Here is a 15,300-nt window from a genome sequence, read left to right on the forward strand (position 1 = left end):
GTGGATCTTTTCAAGAATGAGGTGATTCAGACTAGTTCCAATGGTTTTGTGATGGAGAGAGCCATATGCATCCAGGGAGAGGACTGTGGGGAACTGGATGTGGATCCCAACATAATATAGTCACCTTTTTGTTGTTGTTTGCTTGCTTTTTTTTCCCTTTCTAATTTGTTTCCTTTTTGATCTGATTTTCTTGTGTAGCATGATAAATGTGGAAATATGTATAGAAATACTGCATTTGTTTAACATATATTGGATTACTTGATGTCTAGGGGTGGGGATGAGAAGGAAGAGAGAAAAATTTCAAACACAATGTTTTGCAAGGGAAATATTCTGGCTGACCCCTCTGCCTCAAATATCTTCCCACTCCAGTTGTATTGCATTAAATTATCAGAGTGATTTTCCTAAAATGCAGTTCTGGCCATCTTATCTTCCTATTTGGTTAACTCCATTGGCTCCCAATTGCTTCCAGGCTCAAACAGAAAATGATTTGGTTCCTTGTATATCTTTAATTTTCATAAATCTTACTTCACTCCACATACTTTACAATCAAGTGACAATGGCTTCTTTGCTGTTCTTCTTTGCAGTTTGCTTCATTTCCCGACTCTGATTTTTCAATGACTTCCATTCTTGGAATTCTCTCTTTTGCCTGCTGTCTTCTCAGATCTTTTTTTCAAATATTAGCTAAAGTCCCATCTTCTACAAGAAGCCACTCCTGATCCCCTTTTCTGCAAATATTTCCTCCAGTTGATTGATTATCTTCAATTTATCCTATATATAGTTTTTCATGCTGCCTTCCTAATCTAATTGGGAAACTCCCTGGGAACAGAAGCCATTTGTTTTTCTTGGTATTTCCAGCACTTAGCAGAGTGACTAGCATATAGTAGGTATTTACTTTTTTTTCTTTGTCTGCTTTTTCTCTTGGTGATTCCATCAGCTTCTATAAGTTCAATTATCCTCTTTGTAAATGATTCTCCTAATTTATAGATCTAGCTTGAGTCTAGTTGAGTCTACCAACAAGTTTTGGAGGTTCAGAATTCTCTAGTCTTTTGTTCATAGATCTAGATCTAGACTTGGAAGGGACTTCAAAATCCATCCGTCCATCTAATTACCTTAATTTTACAGATGAGAAAATTGAGGTTCAGGAAGGTTAAATGACTTGTCCAAAGGTGGGAAGTAAAAATTAGCGATAGGATTTGGATTTGGGTCTTCTGAATCCAGAGGCTGTGCTCTTTTCTCTATATGATGGTACCTCCTTTGATCTTTATCTCTTCTTCTTAGATTGCTACTTTCCTAAAAGACTCATTTCAGGGCCCCTGAAGGAAATCTTTTCTGGTAAAACCCAGCTGCCAGTGCCATATGTTCCAAGATTATCTTCTACTTATTATGTAAGTGGAATTAGTAAATATTATATATTTGTTATTTTTCCCAGGAGAAGGTTAAGTTCCTTGAAGACAGGGCCTATTTTTGCTCTTTATTTTATATCCTTAGTGCATATCAGTATCTAGTGGACAGTAAACACTTAATATATGCATATCATTTGATTGGAGTAATATTCAATGTGGGAACATACTGTTTTTCTAAAAAGAAGTAGATAAGCTGTTGTGAAAGTGTATAGCCTATATAAGCACCTTGGTCATGAAATCTCTGCCAAGACCAATGACAGTGCAGAGTTGAATTACCTTCTCTCTGGGGAACAAATAGTTCTGGGCTATTATTTGGAGAAAGCAATGAATTTCAAGAGAATGGTAGATATGGCCATAGTGACACATATCCTTGTTGTCTTAAATGAACTGGTCATAGACATGAATGGGACATAGAAATGGAAGCAGCTGCTGGGAGAAGTACTTTGTATAGGAGGGATAGCTGGTAGTACATTTTTTAGCTGGGGAGAAAGAAAAAGGACAATAAAACTTGCCAGGATTCTTCTTTTTTAAATGTAATTTTTTTTCAAATGACATGTAAAATAGTTTTCAACATTCTTATTTTATAAGATTTTGAATTCCAAATTTTTCTTCCTCCCTGCCCTGTTCAACTCTCATACCAAGATAGAAAGCAATTCGATACAGGTTATACATGTGTAATCATGTTAAACATATTCCCACATTAGTCATCTTGTGAAAGAAGAAACAGAAAATGAAAAAAAAACCCATAAGGGAAAAAAAACCCAAAGAAAGTGAAAAAAGTATGCTTCAATATTCATTTAGTCTCTATCAGCACTTTCTCTGAGATGTGAATAACATTTTCCATCATGAATCTTTTGGAGTTGTCTTAGATCATTCTATTGTTGAGAAGAGCTAAGTCTGTCATAGTTGATCATTACATAATGTTGCTATTTTTGTATACAACATTCTTCTGGTTTTGCTCATTTTACTCAGCATCAGTTCATATAAATCTTTTCAGATTTTTCAATCAGGATTCTTCTGAAAAAGAATTTGAGTCATCAAACTTGGTGTTTGAGTGATTCCACAAATAAGTACTTTGGAAATTTTTGATCTTTCCCAAGTATTGGGTATGATTGAACTTGAGGTATATTGTGGCTCTGGTGATGACGAGTGGTAACAACTTTTTTTTTTTTTTTTTTTTTACTATATTCTCCACTTTCAGACTCAGGAGCTTAATAGCAGAGCATTTTCTGGAGCTGCTTCTTTTCCTTCTTCTTCTTTCATAAAGTCATTAAATATATTCAAAAAATATTTATCTTTTCATTTTTCTCTGTACCCTCAGTGAGGTACAGAGCTTCCTAGCTGAGAGAAGTTCCTCTTTCCTCCAAAAGTCAAGAATGAAATAATTTTCCAGAATATTTGTTTTTTTTCCTCCTTTGTTAGTTGAATGTTCAAATCTACAGAGACTTCCAGCTTTGATCTGAAGAGATGGCCTGTATTATTATCTAAGGGAACTAAATTTTCATTTTTTTCCTTCTTTGCTGTTTCTTAAAATTCTTTTATTCCTAAAAATTAAAAAACCAATAAGACCAACAAATGAGGAAGAAATAGTATTCTTCCTAAATTTCCAAAGGAGAAAATTCTAGTTTCATATAACTATCCTGCATAACCCACCAATTGAAATATCTGAAAACATTTGATCAGGAACCCTGTAAAAGAGGCTAGGTCACACTGTTTTCCAGTATCAAGAATCCTATCATCCTGATCAAGTAAATTATCTCCTTGTAGCTTTTCTCCATGAAGGAGATGACTTTTTTCAGGACAGGAAAGGATTAGTTTTCCAATGGTAACCTTGCTCTCTGAAGGCTTCTGTTGTTGGAGGAACAGGTTAACAACAGCAGCAATATCCTGGGCAGCAGCAGCCATCAAAAGGTACATGTTCAATCGTTTTCTCTCAGCCAACTGGTTCATTGCAGGTCTTGTAGAGGTACCTAATATGCTTTTCTCCCTCATTTCTTTTTCACTAGCTAAAGGAGAAGCAAAGATATGTACTACTGTAGACATATAGTTTTGAGAAGAGCATCAGTTTTGCACTGGCTTAGGTTTGGAAATGTTTAGGCACAGTCTGATAAAGGAAGAGTGGGTGGGAGGAAGGTTTGTTTTTCTTTCCAACATTCATATTCTCTAGACCATTCTGATTGGATGATTTCTAGGATTCTTTCCAGCTTTAAATCCTCTTATCTTTCATACTGGTAGCTAACTTCCAGACAGACCCATTCTATCAAAGTGATCACATTTATTTCTGTGGATCCAATGATCAACTTTACACAAATTATTTCTAAATCTATGAATCTATTTCTTCTTTCCTGATATCTGGCCCCCATGTTACCAGCCAAAAATCTCCCCAGGCATCTCAAATCAATAATGGTTCCTTCCTTTCTTTCATCCCTTGACCAAAGCAGACTTTTGTCACTCCAATTGTAGATTCTTATTTATGTGTTTCATGTAATGGTGCTTTTTTTTTTTTTTTTTTTTTTTTTTTTTTGGTCAGATTGGTGCTCCTCAAAGGAAAGGGCTTTGCCGTTTCTCTGCCATTTCTGCTTCACTTAGAAGCATGTTAGAAATGCTGAGCATATAGGAGGATGACTTCTCTAGAGAGACTTCTGTAAAGGGGTTCAGTGCTTCTTACATACATATAAAGTCCAATTAAATAAATGTTTATTTCAGCCCTACCATTTATAGACCATTTTGTTAGATGTTGGGGATTCAAACTCTTAAAGATTTTATAGCCTAGGAGAGATGAACTAGGTATACAAATAATCATAATACAAGTTAGAAAATGATTGCATTCAGATAACACAAAGAGTTGATTGAGGAATTCAAGTACATGGGCTAATTTCTGGGGGTAGGCAAGTCAATCAGGGAAATCTTCAGGGAGGAGGTAGCAGTTGTGCTGGGTTTTGGAGAATCATGTTGCTAGGTAAAAATGAGTAAGGGGTGGAGTGGGGAAGAATCTCTTATAGACATGGGAAACTATACAAAGACTCAAGACAGTAGCAGTCCCTTTTAGCTTATTTTGTATTGTATGAAAGCAAAGGAGCTTGAGGGAAGACTGGGAGGCTAAAGTAGTTTCAGATTGGAGAACACTTAGAATACTGGGATATTTCTTCCAGAGTTCAGTGAGTATGTGATCTTATCAAATTATGTACTTCCTCCATCAGTGCAGTTTACAGTTTCTCTGTCTTCTCATCTTGTTTGATTTGCTTACATTTTCCTATGAATCCTCAGCAAGGGCTCAGCCTAATGTTCTGTAACCTTTCTCTGGATTTCTGATCCTCCTGTAGATAAGTTGGGGCAGAATGGCTTAATGGATAGAGAGCTAGTCTTGAAGCCAGGAACACTTGGTTTTGTTTTTTTCAAGATACAATATTTTTCATTTAAAATATTTTTATTAACATCAATAATTTTCAGCATTCATGCTTACAAAACATTGTGTTCCAAATTTTTTCTCCTTTCCCTCTACCCCTTTTCCTAGACAGCAAGTAATTCAACATATGTTAAATATATTCAATTCTTCTATATATATTTCCACATTTATCATGCTGTGCAAGAAAAATCAGATCAAAAAGAAAAAATGAGAAAGAAAACAAAATACAAACAAACAACAACAAAAGTGAAAATACTATGTTGTGATCCACACTCAGTCCTCTCCTCTCTCTCTCTCTCTCTCTCTCTCTCTCTCTCTCTCTCTCTCTCTCTCTCTCTCTCTCTCTCTCTCTCTCTCTCTCTCCAGATGGCCCTTGGATCTGAAGGCCAATTTTTACCATGCTACCATGTGACTCTTAATAACCTTTTCAGTGTTTTAAGCAACTCTAAAACTGTAAGTTGCTGAAAAGTTTCATTTGTAAAGGGAGTTTCCTCAACTGGGACTCCCTGGTATACCAATGAAATCATATATCCATTCCCTGTCTCCGAGTATTTATTAATTCCCTACTATGTATTAATCACTGTGGTAGGTGGCAGAGATAGGAAAAACAAGAATTTAAGTATATTAGCACTGGAGACACATAGGCAAAAACACTGCCCCTGCCTTCAAGTAACTCACATTCTGATGGGGGAGAAAACAAGCAAAAAAAAACTCCAAACCTTATATGTCTGACACGTATAGTGTAAATAGAAATAAAATGGAAAAGTATGTGCAATGCAGCAGGAATGAGTAAGGTGGGTCCTGCAATAGGTGGGATTTAAGTTGAGTCAGGAAGAAAATCTCAAAAATGAGGAGAGAGGAATATTCCAGGTTTGAGGTAAAGATAAATAAATGTCACGGAATGTAAAGATGAAGTGTCAGCACAAGAAACAGCAAGAAGTGTCATTAGAGAATATTCTACATAATCTTAGATTTTAAAATATATGGAAGGAATAAAATATAAGAAAATTGGAATGATAGGAAGGTTCTAGGGACTTAGAAGCTAGGGAGACTTTTATGTTTAATTCTGGAGGTGGTAAAGAACCACTAGAGTTTAGTGTGTGTGTGTACATATTTATGTGTATGCACATGCATGTGACTATGCATATGTATATGTTATGATCAGACTTCCATTTTGGAAAAAAGGACTTTAGCAGATGAGTGGAGAGTAGATTGGAGTGGGAAGAAACTTTACTCATAGAGACCAACTAGAAGACAGTAATAATAGTATAGATTTTAGGCAATTTGAGATTGTATCAGGATGGTGTCTTAGTGGGTGGAGAGAAGAGAATGTATCTAAGAAATGTAGTGAGGGTGATTATATAGAGGTAATTATGAGTAAGGAGTTGAGGATGACATCTAGGTTGTGGGCCTGGATAACTGGAAAGATGATGGTGCCTTTGACAGTAATACAGAAATTGAGAAAAGAGGAGAGTTTGGGGAAATGGATAATGAATTCTACTGTGCACATAGTGAATTTGAGATGCCTATGAGTCATCTATTTTGAGATATCTAAGGGGCAATTGATGATGTAAGACTAAAAATCAGGAGAGAGGTTCAAGAAGATAGATCTGAGAATATTCTATATAGAGAAGATAACTGAATCCATGGAATCTTATGATGTCTCAAAGAGGGATAAAATCAAGGAAGTAGAGAAGGAAACCTAATGCTAATTCTTAGGGAGAGACCCATAGTTAGTGAAGGTAATCTGAATAAAGATACAACAAAGGGGACACAGAAGGAAGTGTCAGACAGGTTGGAGGAGAATCAGGAGAGATCAATGTGAAAACCTAGAGAGTAGAGAATATCAAGGAGAAGATGATTATCAACATATAAAAGGCTGCAGAAGTCAAGAAGAAAGAGGTCTTTGGTAATTTTGAAAAGAGTGATTTCTCTTTAATGATGAAATCCAAAGACAGACTACAGAAGATGTAGAGGGGAGAGGAGAGGATGTAAAGGTGATGATTATAGGTGTTTTTCCCCCCAGAAAGTTTAGTTATGAAGGGGAATCTCAATTGAGTGATAAAATAATAGTTATAAGGATTGGATCAAAGAAAGATTTTTTTTAAGGATGGAGAGGGCATATTTAGAGGCAGTGGGGAAGCAGGCAGTAAATAGAGGGAAAATGAAAAATTAGACAGAGGCTGGGGATGATGGAGGGAGAAATCTGATGAGAAGACAAGGAAAGAAATACTTGTGCATATAGAGGAATTTTCTTCAAGCCATCTCTTTGAGTAAGATGGGTGGAGGAAGTAATACAGTAGTGGGGGAAGACATCTGAATGATGTGAGATGGGGGAAGAAGGAGCTCTTAGTGAGTGGCCTCCATTTTTTTCAGTGAAGTGTGTGTGTGAGGTAGGCTCCTCAGCTGAGATAGTAGAGGGACAATGTGCATTAGGAGGCTTTAGGGAAGCTGAAAAAGTTTGGTATAGTTACTTATAATAAATGGAATTGTATTTGATTAGGGAAGTGCAAAAGGACTGGCTTGTATAATGAGGGTCCAGGTGAAATGACAATTATAATTTGGTGGTGAACCCAGTCAACAGGGGCTTCATGATTTTCTCTAGTTCCATTCAGCAGCACATAAAAAGAGCAAAGACAGTGGATGGTAGAATACTCTGAGGTTGGCATTTGCTTGTTTTGATAGGTAATAGGACAAGGGGACTAGGATTTGAGTGTATATTATGGTATTGAACTAGTTCTCCAAGGAATGAGTATAGAGAAGGAAAAGAATGTAGAAGTGATGACCTAGTTCTTTCCAGAACTGAGGCTGGAGAGTTTAGAGGTCATGATGAAGATGAAGAGCAAGGTTAGAGGTCTAAGACAGAGGGTAAGATGGAAATGATAAAAGATGATGATCAAAAGGCATTTCAGAGTTCATGATCTTGAAAGTACAACACTTGTGAATGGTGGCAAGATCAAAGGTATGAGCATCCCTGTGTGTAGCTGAAGTGAAAGTGGGAGGAGTAGGCCATGGAAACTGAATAGATCTTAATCTTTAAGAATCTTACATTTTCTTTGGTGAGGTGGGGAAGGAACAACTTGTACATAGAAAATTAAGTATGAAATCAGTGCAAAGTAATTCCCAGCATGTGGTCTGTCTTTTCTTTACTTATTGCCTGTTTTTAGTACATTACTGACTGGTCCACCTTTTTTTCTGGCTTACACATTTCTGATTATATTGTTAATACTGATCCTGCTGGCTTCCTTGATAATATGTTGCAGCCCACTCAAACATACTATGTGCCTCCTCATTGCCTTTTGGACCACCTGAAACTTAAATTCTAAGAAGAAGAGTGATTCACAATGACTTATAGACATTTTGGATCACTGGAATAATGATGTTAATGAGATTGATCTTTTTTTTTTCCCCAAGAAGTCTCTTTTTCTGGTCTAGTTCTGGATTTAGTTCCTTGCCCATTTGCATTCAATGTTTTTTTCAAGATATATGAACAAATGGACCAATTCTATGGGCTGTCCATCTAACTTCAGGTCATAGTTGTAAACATAGTTGGATTTTCTTTTCAGTAATTATTTATTTAATGTCTCTGCAATACTGAACAAACCCAATTCTATTAGGATTCAGTGGTGTAGGCTCTTGGGGGACATAGACTTAATTCTCATCTTCGTATTCCCAGTGCTGGGCAGATAATTGCTTATTATTTGATTGACTGGACATTTTCCATGACAGTAACAAACATCTTTATTGAATACATATAGCCCTATATTGGGCTTTTCAGAGGGTTACATTTTATTGTGACATCTTTCAAGGAATCCTTTATGATTTTAACTTGTACATGAGTTATCCTTGTTGGAGGAGAGCCTTTTGATATTTTTAGTCAAATGGAGCAAATCCAATTAATATATTTTGTCCTTGTAATTTTTTTACTTTTTGGACTATTTTGTATACATATAGATATACGTGGGAAAGAATTCATAAGGCCCTGAACTGAACTGACAGCAGTAGGAATGGGAAGGAGGGACATTTACAGGAGATAGTTTAGAGAAAGAATTTAAAGAATTTGGCAATTATAGACGACAAGGAAATTTGAAGAGTAATAAAGTGACTGAATTTTCAAGCTTGAGTATGGTCATATTATCAACTGAATTGGGAATTGGGAATTGGATGGAAGGATTGGTTTTGGAGGCAAAATGATGAATTTGGATTTGTATATGTTGAATTGGAGGTGTTTGTATACATAGTCAGGCAATTAGAAATTCTGGCCTGAAGTTTAGGAGAATGTTAGATTTAGGTTGAGGCTAGAGAATATGGGTTTGGGAGTCATGCACATGCTTTTCTCATTGAACTTGATCATGATCACTTTCAGATTCCAAACCTCATAATAATCTTTTAAGCAATAAGATAATTCATATCTAGCACATGGCTGACATTAAGCAAATTCTGCTTAAGACTTGTTCTTTTTCTAAGTTTTTCCTTTTGCTACAGGTGATAGGGTAAAAATTCAGGGAGAAACAAATAACATTTGATTCTTAAACTGTTTCTTGACTTTCACTTTCAGCTCCAGATGTTTTAGTGTAGTATAAAAGTTTTCAGCCAGACAGTACACCTTGAATTTAAAGACTTCTCCACTAATTGACATTTTATTCCAAGTGGATGCTAGTTTCTCATAGGAAAAGTTATTTTACAGCTTATTCTTTTCCTACTCAATGATTTGGGCTTCAAGGGATTATAGTTTTGTAGCAATCTTTTCCCCCCTATTTTGTTCTCTTTAGTTCTTTGGTGTAGCAGTATTATCTGTGGGACTTCTTAATGATTAAGGGGTGTGTTTCTTCATGGGAAATGTATATATACATGCATGTATTTTATATACACACATGTATACATGCATACACATATAGATAAATGCATATTCATGTATACTCCCCTAGAGACACATCAGTTTTCCATGAAACTGGGCCATACCTACTTCCCATTCAAAACAAGTTATGTTTCTTATATGTTAGTTTGTTCTCTCACTTGAAGTCTGTAATCTTCACCACAACTTAAAAGAATTCAGATAGGTTAAGAGGAGTATTGGCATTTCCCCCTCCCCCCCTTTATCTTGGAGCTTTGGATAAAAAGAAAAGACCTGGGAGGTCTCATAACAATAAGAAAAACTCTTGTTAGGTTGAGTGCCAGGACATCTAGTGGGGAATTGCTCTGGTTACAATAATACAGAGAGGTGAACCTCACTGTTTGGTTTCCCAGGGACTCCATCTCCATCAATAAAATGCTGGGGGGCAGCTAGGCGGCGCAGTGGATAGAGCACCAGCCTTGAATTCAGGAGGACCCGAGTTCAAATGTGGTCTCAGACACTTAACACTTCCTAGCTGTGTGACCCTGGGCAAGTCACTTAACCCCAGCCTCAGGGGGGGAAAAATGTTGGTCTGATATTTAGCATTTGATGCTTTTATTTCTGTCTCTGTTTAGCACAAAACTCTTGGACCTAGCCTTTCAGAAATCTGTATGCATTGAGCTCAATCCTAGGAGCAGAAAGGTAATACAACTAAAGGGGGACCAGCTTTGCTTGTTAGCAGCACGAGTGGGGCAGGTCTTAAGGCCTCTTTGAACTACATACTTTGGGTATTACATGATTATCTCTAAGGGCCCTTTGTACTGAAGGACCCTTTTTTTTTTTTTTTTTTTTTTTTTTTTTTTTTTTTGGCAGGTAAGGTGAGGAAGCCTACTTCTAATTTTACTATTTCATGTTTAAGCATAAATAATATTGTAGTTACTAGGATAAACAGGTTGGGAATGGGGAAGAACATCGTATCCCATTCAGGAGTACAAGAGCAGTACCTTTCCAGGGCTCCAGTTTGTACTGCTGCCTAAAGCACAAGTGAAGGAAGTAACATTAAGAAATAGACCTGACTGGTTAAATACTGTTTTTGGTTCACATTTCAGAAGATAAGGATTTCTCCATCTTGCTGAAAGTTTTAGAAAGTAGGTGTGTTTCTGTGATCATGGGTGTTATGTTTGTCTAGAATTTTAGAATAAAGCTATTTTTGGTTCACTTTACATGACATTACTCTTGGGTCATGGTTGTTAAAAACTGGCTGGGTGACAAGAGTTGTTCCTCTCTTTGTCTTATTGAGCTGCTTAGTTCTGGATCTATGATTATCACCTCAAGGATAGAATCCCAGAAGCTTGAGCTATGGCTCAAAATCAGATAAATATTGTGTTCCTGTCTTTCAGTGTATCTGATCTAATGCATGTAATTCAGCTAGTCCTGGTCAGGAGATCTGGTGACCAGGATTGGCATTTTGGCTTTATGTTTTTGGAACCTGACTCTTCTCTTTTCCTACTGATATAGGGGCCCTATTTCTTCTGTTGGGAAGGTTTCCTCAAAACCCAGTTTGTATCTTTGGTTATCCTTCTTAGTTGTTTATTTTTTCCACTTCATAGTAGTTTTCAATATTCCTTTTTATAAAATTTTGAGTTGTAAATTTTTCTCTTCCCTCCCTTTTCCCAAAACAGCAAGTAATTCTGATATAGGTTATACATTTACAATCATGTTTTTTTTTTTGCTTATTCAATACCTCTTTATTTTAAAAATGTCCATTAAAAGTGAAAGGGAAAAACATGGTGGGAAGAGGAAAGGCAGCACCAAAAAGTCTTTCAAGATGCTCTTTTCCTTTAATAGCTAATGAAATGCAATCTCCGTCATTTGACAGGAGGATAAAAGCTCATGGCCCACTCAGGCTGGAGAGCCTCCTGAGGCAACAGGATCACTAAACAGTAGGGCTCTGAGTACCACCAGAATGTAAGCAATCCCATTTTCCCTCTTGTCCCATTATCCATCTAGTTTAGAAGTAGGTTTAAGTGCTACCCTCATGAGGTGAGAGGGAAGAGTACCAAAGGGTTGCCTAGAGGCTATGAGACATTAGCCATGTTATGAAAGAAGAATCAGAACAAGAGGGAAAAAATAAGAGGGAGAAAGAAAAAATGAAACAAAAACAAAAAAGTGAATATAGTATGCTTTGATCTAGATCCAAAGCCTTTCTTTCTCTGGATATGAACAGTTGATCACTACACAATGTTGTTACTGTGTACAATGTTCTTCTCACTTCATTCAGGATCAGTTCATGTCAATCTTTCCAGTTTTTTTAAATCTATCTGCTCATCATTTCTTATAACACAATAATATTTTATTACATTCACATACAACTTGTTCAGCTATTTCCTAACTGATGGGCAGCTTCTCAATTTTCCAATTCCTCATCACCACAAATCAAGCCGCTATAAATAGTTTTGTACATAGAAATCGTTCTTCCTTTTTTCATGATTTCTTTGGGATACAGGCCTACTAGTGGTATTGATGAATCAAAGGACATATCGTTTTATAGACTGTTGGGCATAGTTCCAAATTGTTTTCCAGAATGGTTGGATCAATTCACAATTCCACCAACAATGCATTAATGTATTCCATTTTCCCCAAATCTCAATATATATATACTTTCCTTTTCTGTCATATTAACCAATCTAATTATTTTCAATAAGAGTTGTTTTAATTTGTATTTCTTTAATCATTAAGGATTTAGAACATTTTTTTCTCATATAGATAGCTCTAACTTCTTAATCTGAAAACTGTCTATTCATATTCTTTGATCAATTGAGTATGACTTGTATTCTCATAAATTTGATTCAGTCCTTCATATATTTGAGAAATAAGGCCTTATAAGACATTAGTTGTAAAAATTGTTTCCCAATTTTCTGTTGTCCTAATCTTGCTTGCATTGGTTTTGTGTAAACTTTTTAATTTAATGTAATTTTGAATCCATATTTCTTTTTTTTATATCCTTGTTCATTCTTTAGGGTTTAAATGATGGATCATCGATGGAGCAAACCTCTCTTCTATAGTGTATGATTCAATAGATTCCTTGTGGTTCCTTGTCCTTATCTCTAGGCATAGTAAAAGTCAGTCAGGTTGTATTTGAAATTGCATGAGACTGTTGGGAAGTGATTTTGGATGTTATTTCAAAAAAAGTTCATTTTGACGGTATTTAAAAGGGATTAGTTGTTTTCTTGGTTGGATGCCTAATGGTAGTGAAATGAGGGGGAGGAGAAGAGGGAGTTGGCTTGACCAGTGAGTCAGCTCCTTAAATTCCTTGAGGATCATTGTTTTTTCTTTATGAATGGGATCAAGAAAGGATTCTGACTTGGAATGCCAAGCTGAGACCTATAATGTAATATGTTTCCATGAGAGGGGCTACTTATTTCCAATGAAGGACTGCTAATTAAGGGTGAAAAGTTGCTCAGGTTTTGCAAGGATTTGTTGATTGCAAGGAACATGGAGAGAATGAAGAGTAATGACTTTGTTTTTTCCTGTTCACCAAGTTAAAGGACCTCTTAAAGAGTATTATGGTCAAATCATTGGCCAAATGTGCCTCAAACATGTTCAGATCTGCACACCAAGGTTGGAAGCTGAAGATTATCCTTTGCTTCTGGGTAAGAGCAGCCTATGGAGAATAGGCTTATCCTGTAAATGGAATGACACTTAAATGGAAAGATTTTGGACTGGTAAGTCAATAAGGAAGAGGCTAACAGATATATACCAAGATTTTGTAAAGTAAGAATAGACAATTTAAAAAAGTTTTACTTGTTTTGGGAAATTTTGGAAAGTGCCTAAGGAATGGTTATAAATGGCTGAGGGAGCATGGTCTCCTCTCTCCCCCATTCTTAGAAATCCCTGTGCAGACTTCCGGCCAAGATGGCGGCGTGGAGGCAGACAGCTGCTTGAGCTCCTCGTTTTCTCTCAGAACTTACTTCATGACAAGCCTCAGAGTTAATGCTTGACCCAGAAAGAAATCCACAAATAATCACCAATAGAAGACATCCTTGAAAGTCGCCAGAAAAGGTCTGTGTTTGCTCGGGGGAGGGTCAATCAGACTGGGTGCATACTGAGGGCAGGCAGCCAGAGCAAGATAGGCAGCTCACACAGCTCAGACCCGAGGGGGAGGGGTGTGATCTCTGCCGTTTCTGTGAAAGGGCTTTTGCCCCAATGTGGATGCTCTGTCTTGGCAGCAAGCCAGGAGCAGCGGAGAGGGTGTAAACACCGGAGGTGAAGATTAAAACCCCAGAAAGCCAGCGTCTCTCAGAGCCTGGCCACCCCCAACCCCCACCTGGACTGACTTGGTGCGTTCTCGGAGCCTCAGAGCACAGACTCAGTACAGTCATTGCTGTTCTGTTAGTGGCTCTCTGCTGCCCTACCCCCAGTCTGTAGAGGAAGCCCATTAATACCATCCAGCCCCATCCCCCGCAAAACAGACCAATTGTTTCTCTTGTCAGTTGTTTTGTTTGATTCCTACTCTGACAAAATGAACAAAAAATTCAAAAGGGCTCTAACCATTGACAGTTTCTGTGTGGAGAGGGAGCAGACTTCAAATGCTGAGGAGACTAGGAACAGACTGTCCCCAGATGTATCCCCTGGGAGGGATATAAGCTGCTCCTCAATACAAAAGAACATCATAGAGGAAATCAAAAAGGCTCTCACAAGAGAGCTGGAAGAGAAATGGGAAAAGGAAAGGGAAGCTTGGCAAGAGAGCCTGGAGAAGTCATCCCATGCATTCAAAGACAGAGTGGATAAAGAAATCAAATCATTGGGAAACAAGATTAGTGAGCTGGAAAAGGTAAACAACTCCAAGGAAAACAGGATTAGTGAGTTGGAAAAGGTAAACAACTCCAAGGAAAACAGGATTAGTGAGCTGGAAAAAGAAATCAGCTCTCTAAAAAATAAAATGGATAAAATGGAAAAAAATTCCATAGAAGATAAAAACTCAATTGGACAATTACAAAGAGATATAAAAAAAGTGAGTGAAGAAAATACATCATTGAAAATTAGACTGGAACAAGTAGAAATGAATGACTCAAGGAGAAACCAAGAGGGAGTCAAGCAAAACCAGAGAAATGAAACAATTGAAAAGAATGTCAAGTACCTTACCAGAAAGACAACAGACCTGGAAAACAGATCCAGGAGAGACAATTTGAGAATAATCGGACTCCCTGAAAAATGGGAGGAAAAAAAGAGCTTGGACACCATTTTCGAGGAAATTATCAAAGAGAACTGCCCAGACATTCTGGAAACAGAGGGTAAAATAGACATTGAAAAAATTCATCGATCACCTACTGAAAGGGACCCTGAAATCAAAACGCCAAGAAATATAGTGGCCAAGTTCAAGAACCATCAGACAAAGGAAAAGATATTGGAAGCTGCTAGAAAAAAGCAATTCAGATATGGAGGATCCACAATAAGGATAACCCAGGATCTAGCAGCATCCACATTAAAAGAACGCAGGGCCTGGAACATGATATTCCGAAAGGCCAAGGAACTTGGTATGCAGCCAAGAATAACTTACCCAGCAAGAATGAGCATCGTTTTCCAGGGAAGAAGATGGACATTTAACGAAATAAATGAATTCCATCTATTTTTGATGAAAAAACCAGACCTACATA

The 15,300-nt window shown here is 37.1% G+C and overlaps 1 protein-coding gene across 1 annotated transcript in view; it reads right to left on the bottom strand.

The window, feature by feature from the left end:
* Window positions 1-13,960, bottom strand: part of NAGPA (N-acetylglucosamine-1-phosphodiester alpha-N-acetylglucosaminidase) — a 40,796-nt gene extending 26,836 nt beyond the window's left edge. The window contains exon 1 of the mRNA XM_074280450.1: window positions 13,950-13,960. The gene's annotated coding sequence lies outside the window, so the exon portion shown is untranslated. The remainder of the gene's footprint in view (window positions 1-13,949) is intronic.
* Window positions 13,961-15,300: the final 1,340 nt, after the last annotated feature.

This window comes from Sminthopsis crassicaudata, chromosome 1 (assembly GCF_048593235.1).
Source record: "Sminthopsis crassicaudata isolate SCR6 chromosome 1, ASM4859323v1, whole genome shotgun sequence".
Taxonomy (NCBI): Eukaryota; Metazoa; Chordata; class Mammalia; order Dasyuromorphia; family Dasyuridae; genus Sminthopsis; species Sminthopsis crassicaudata.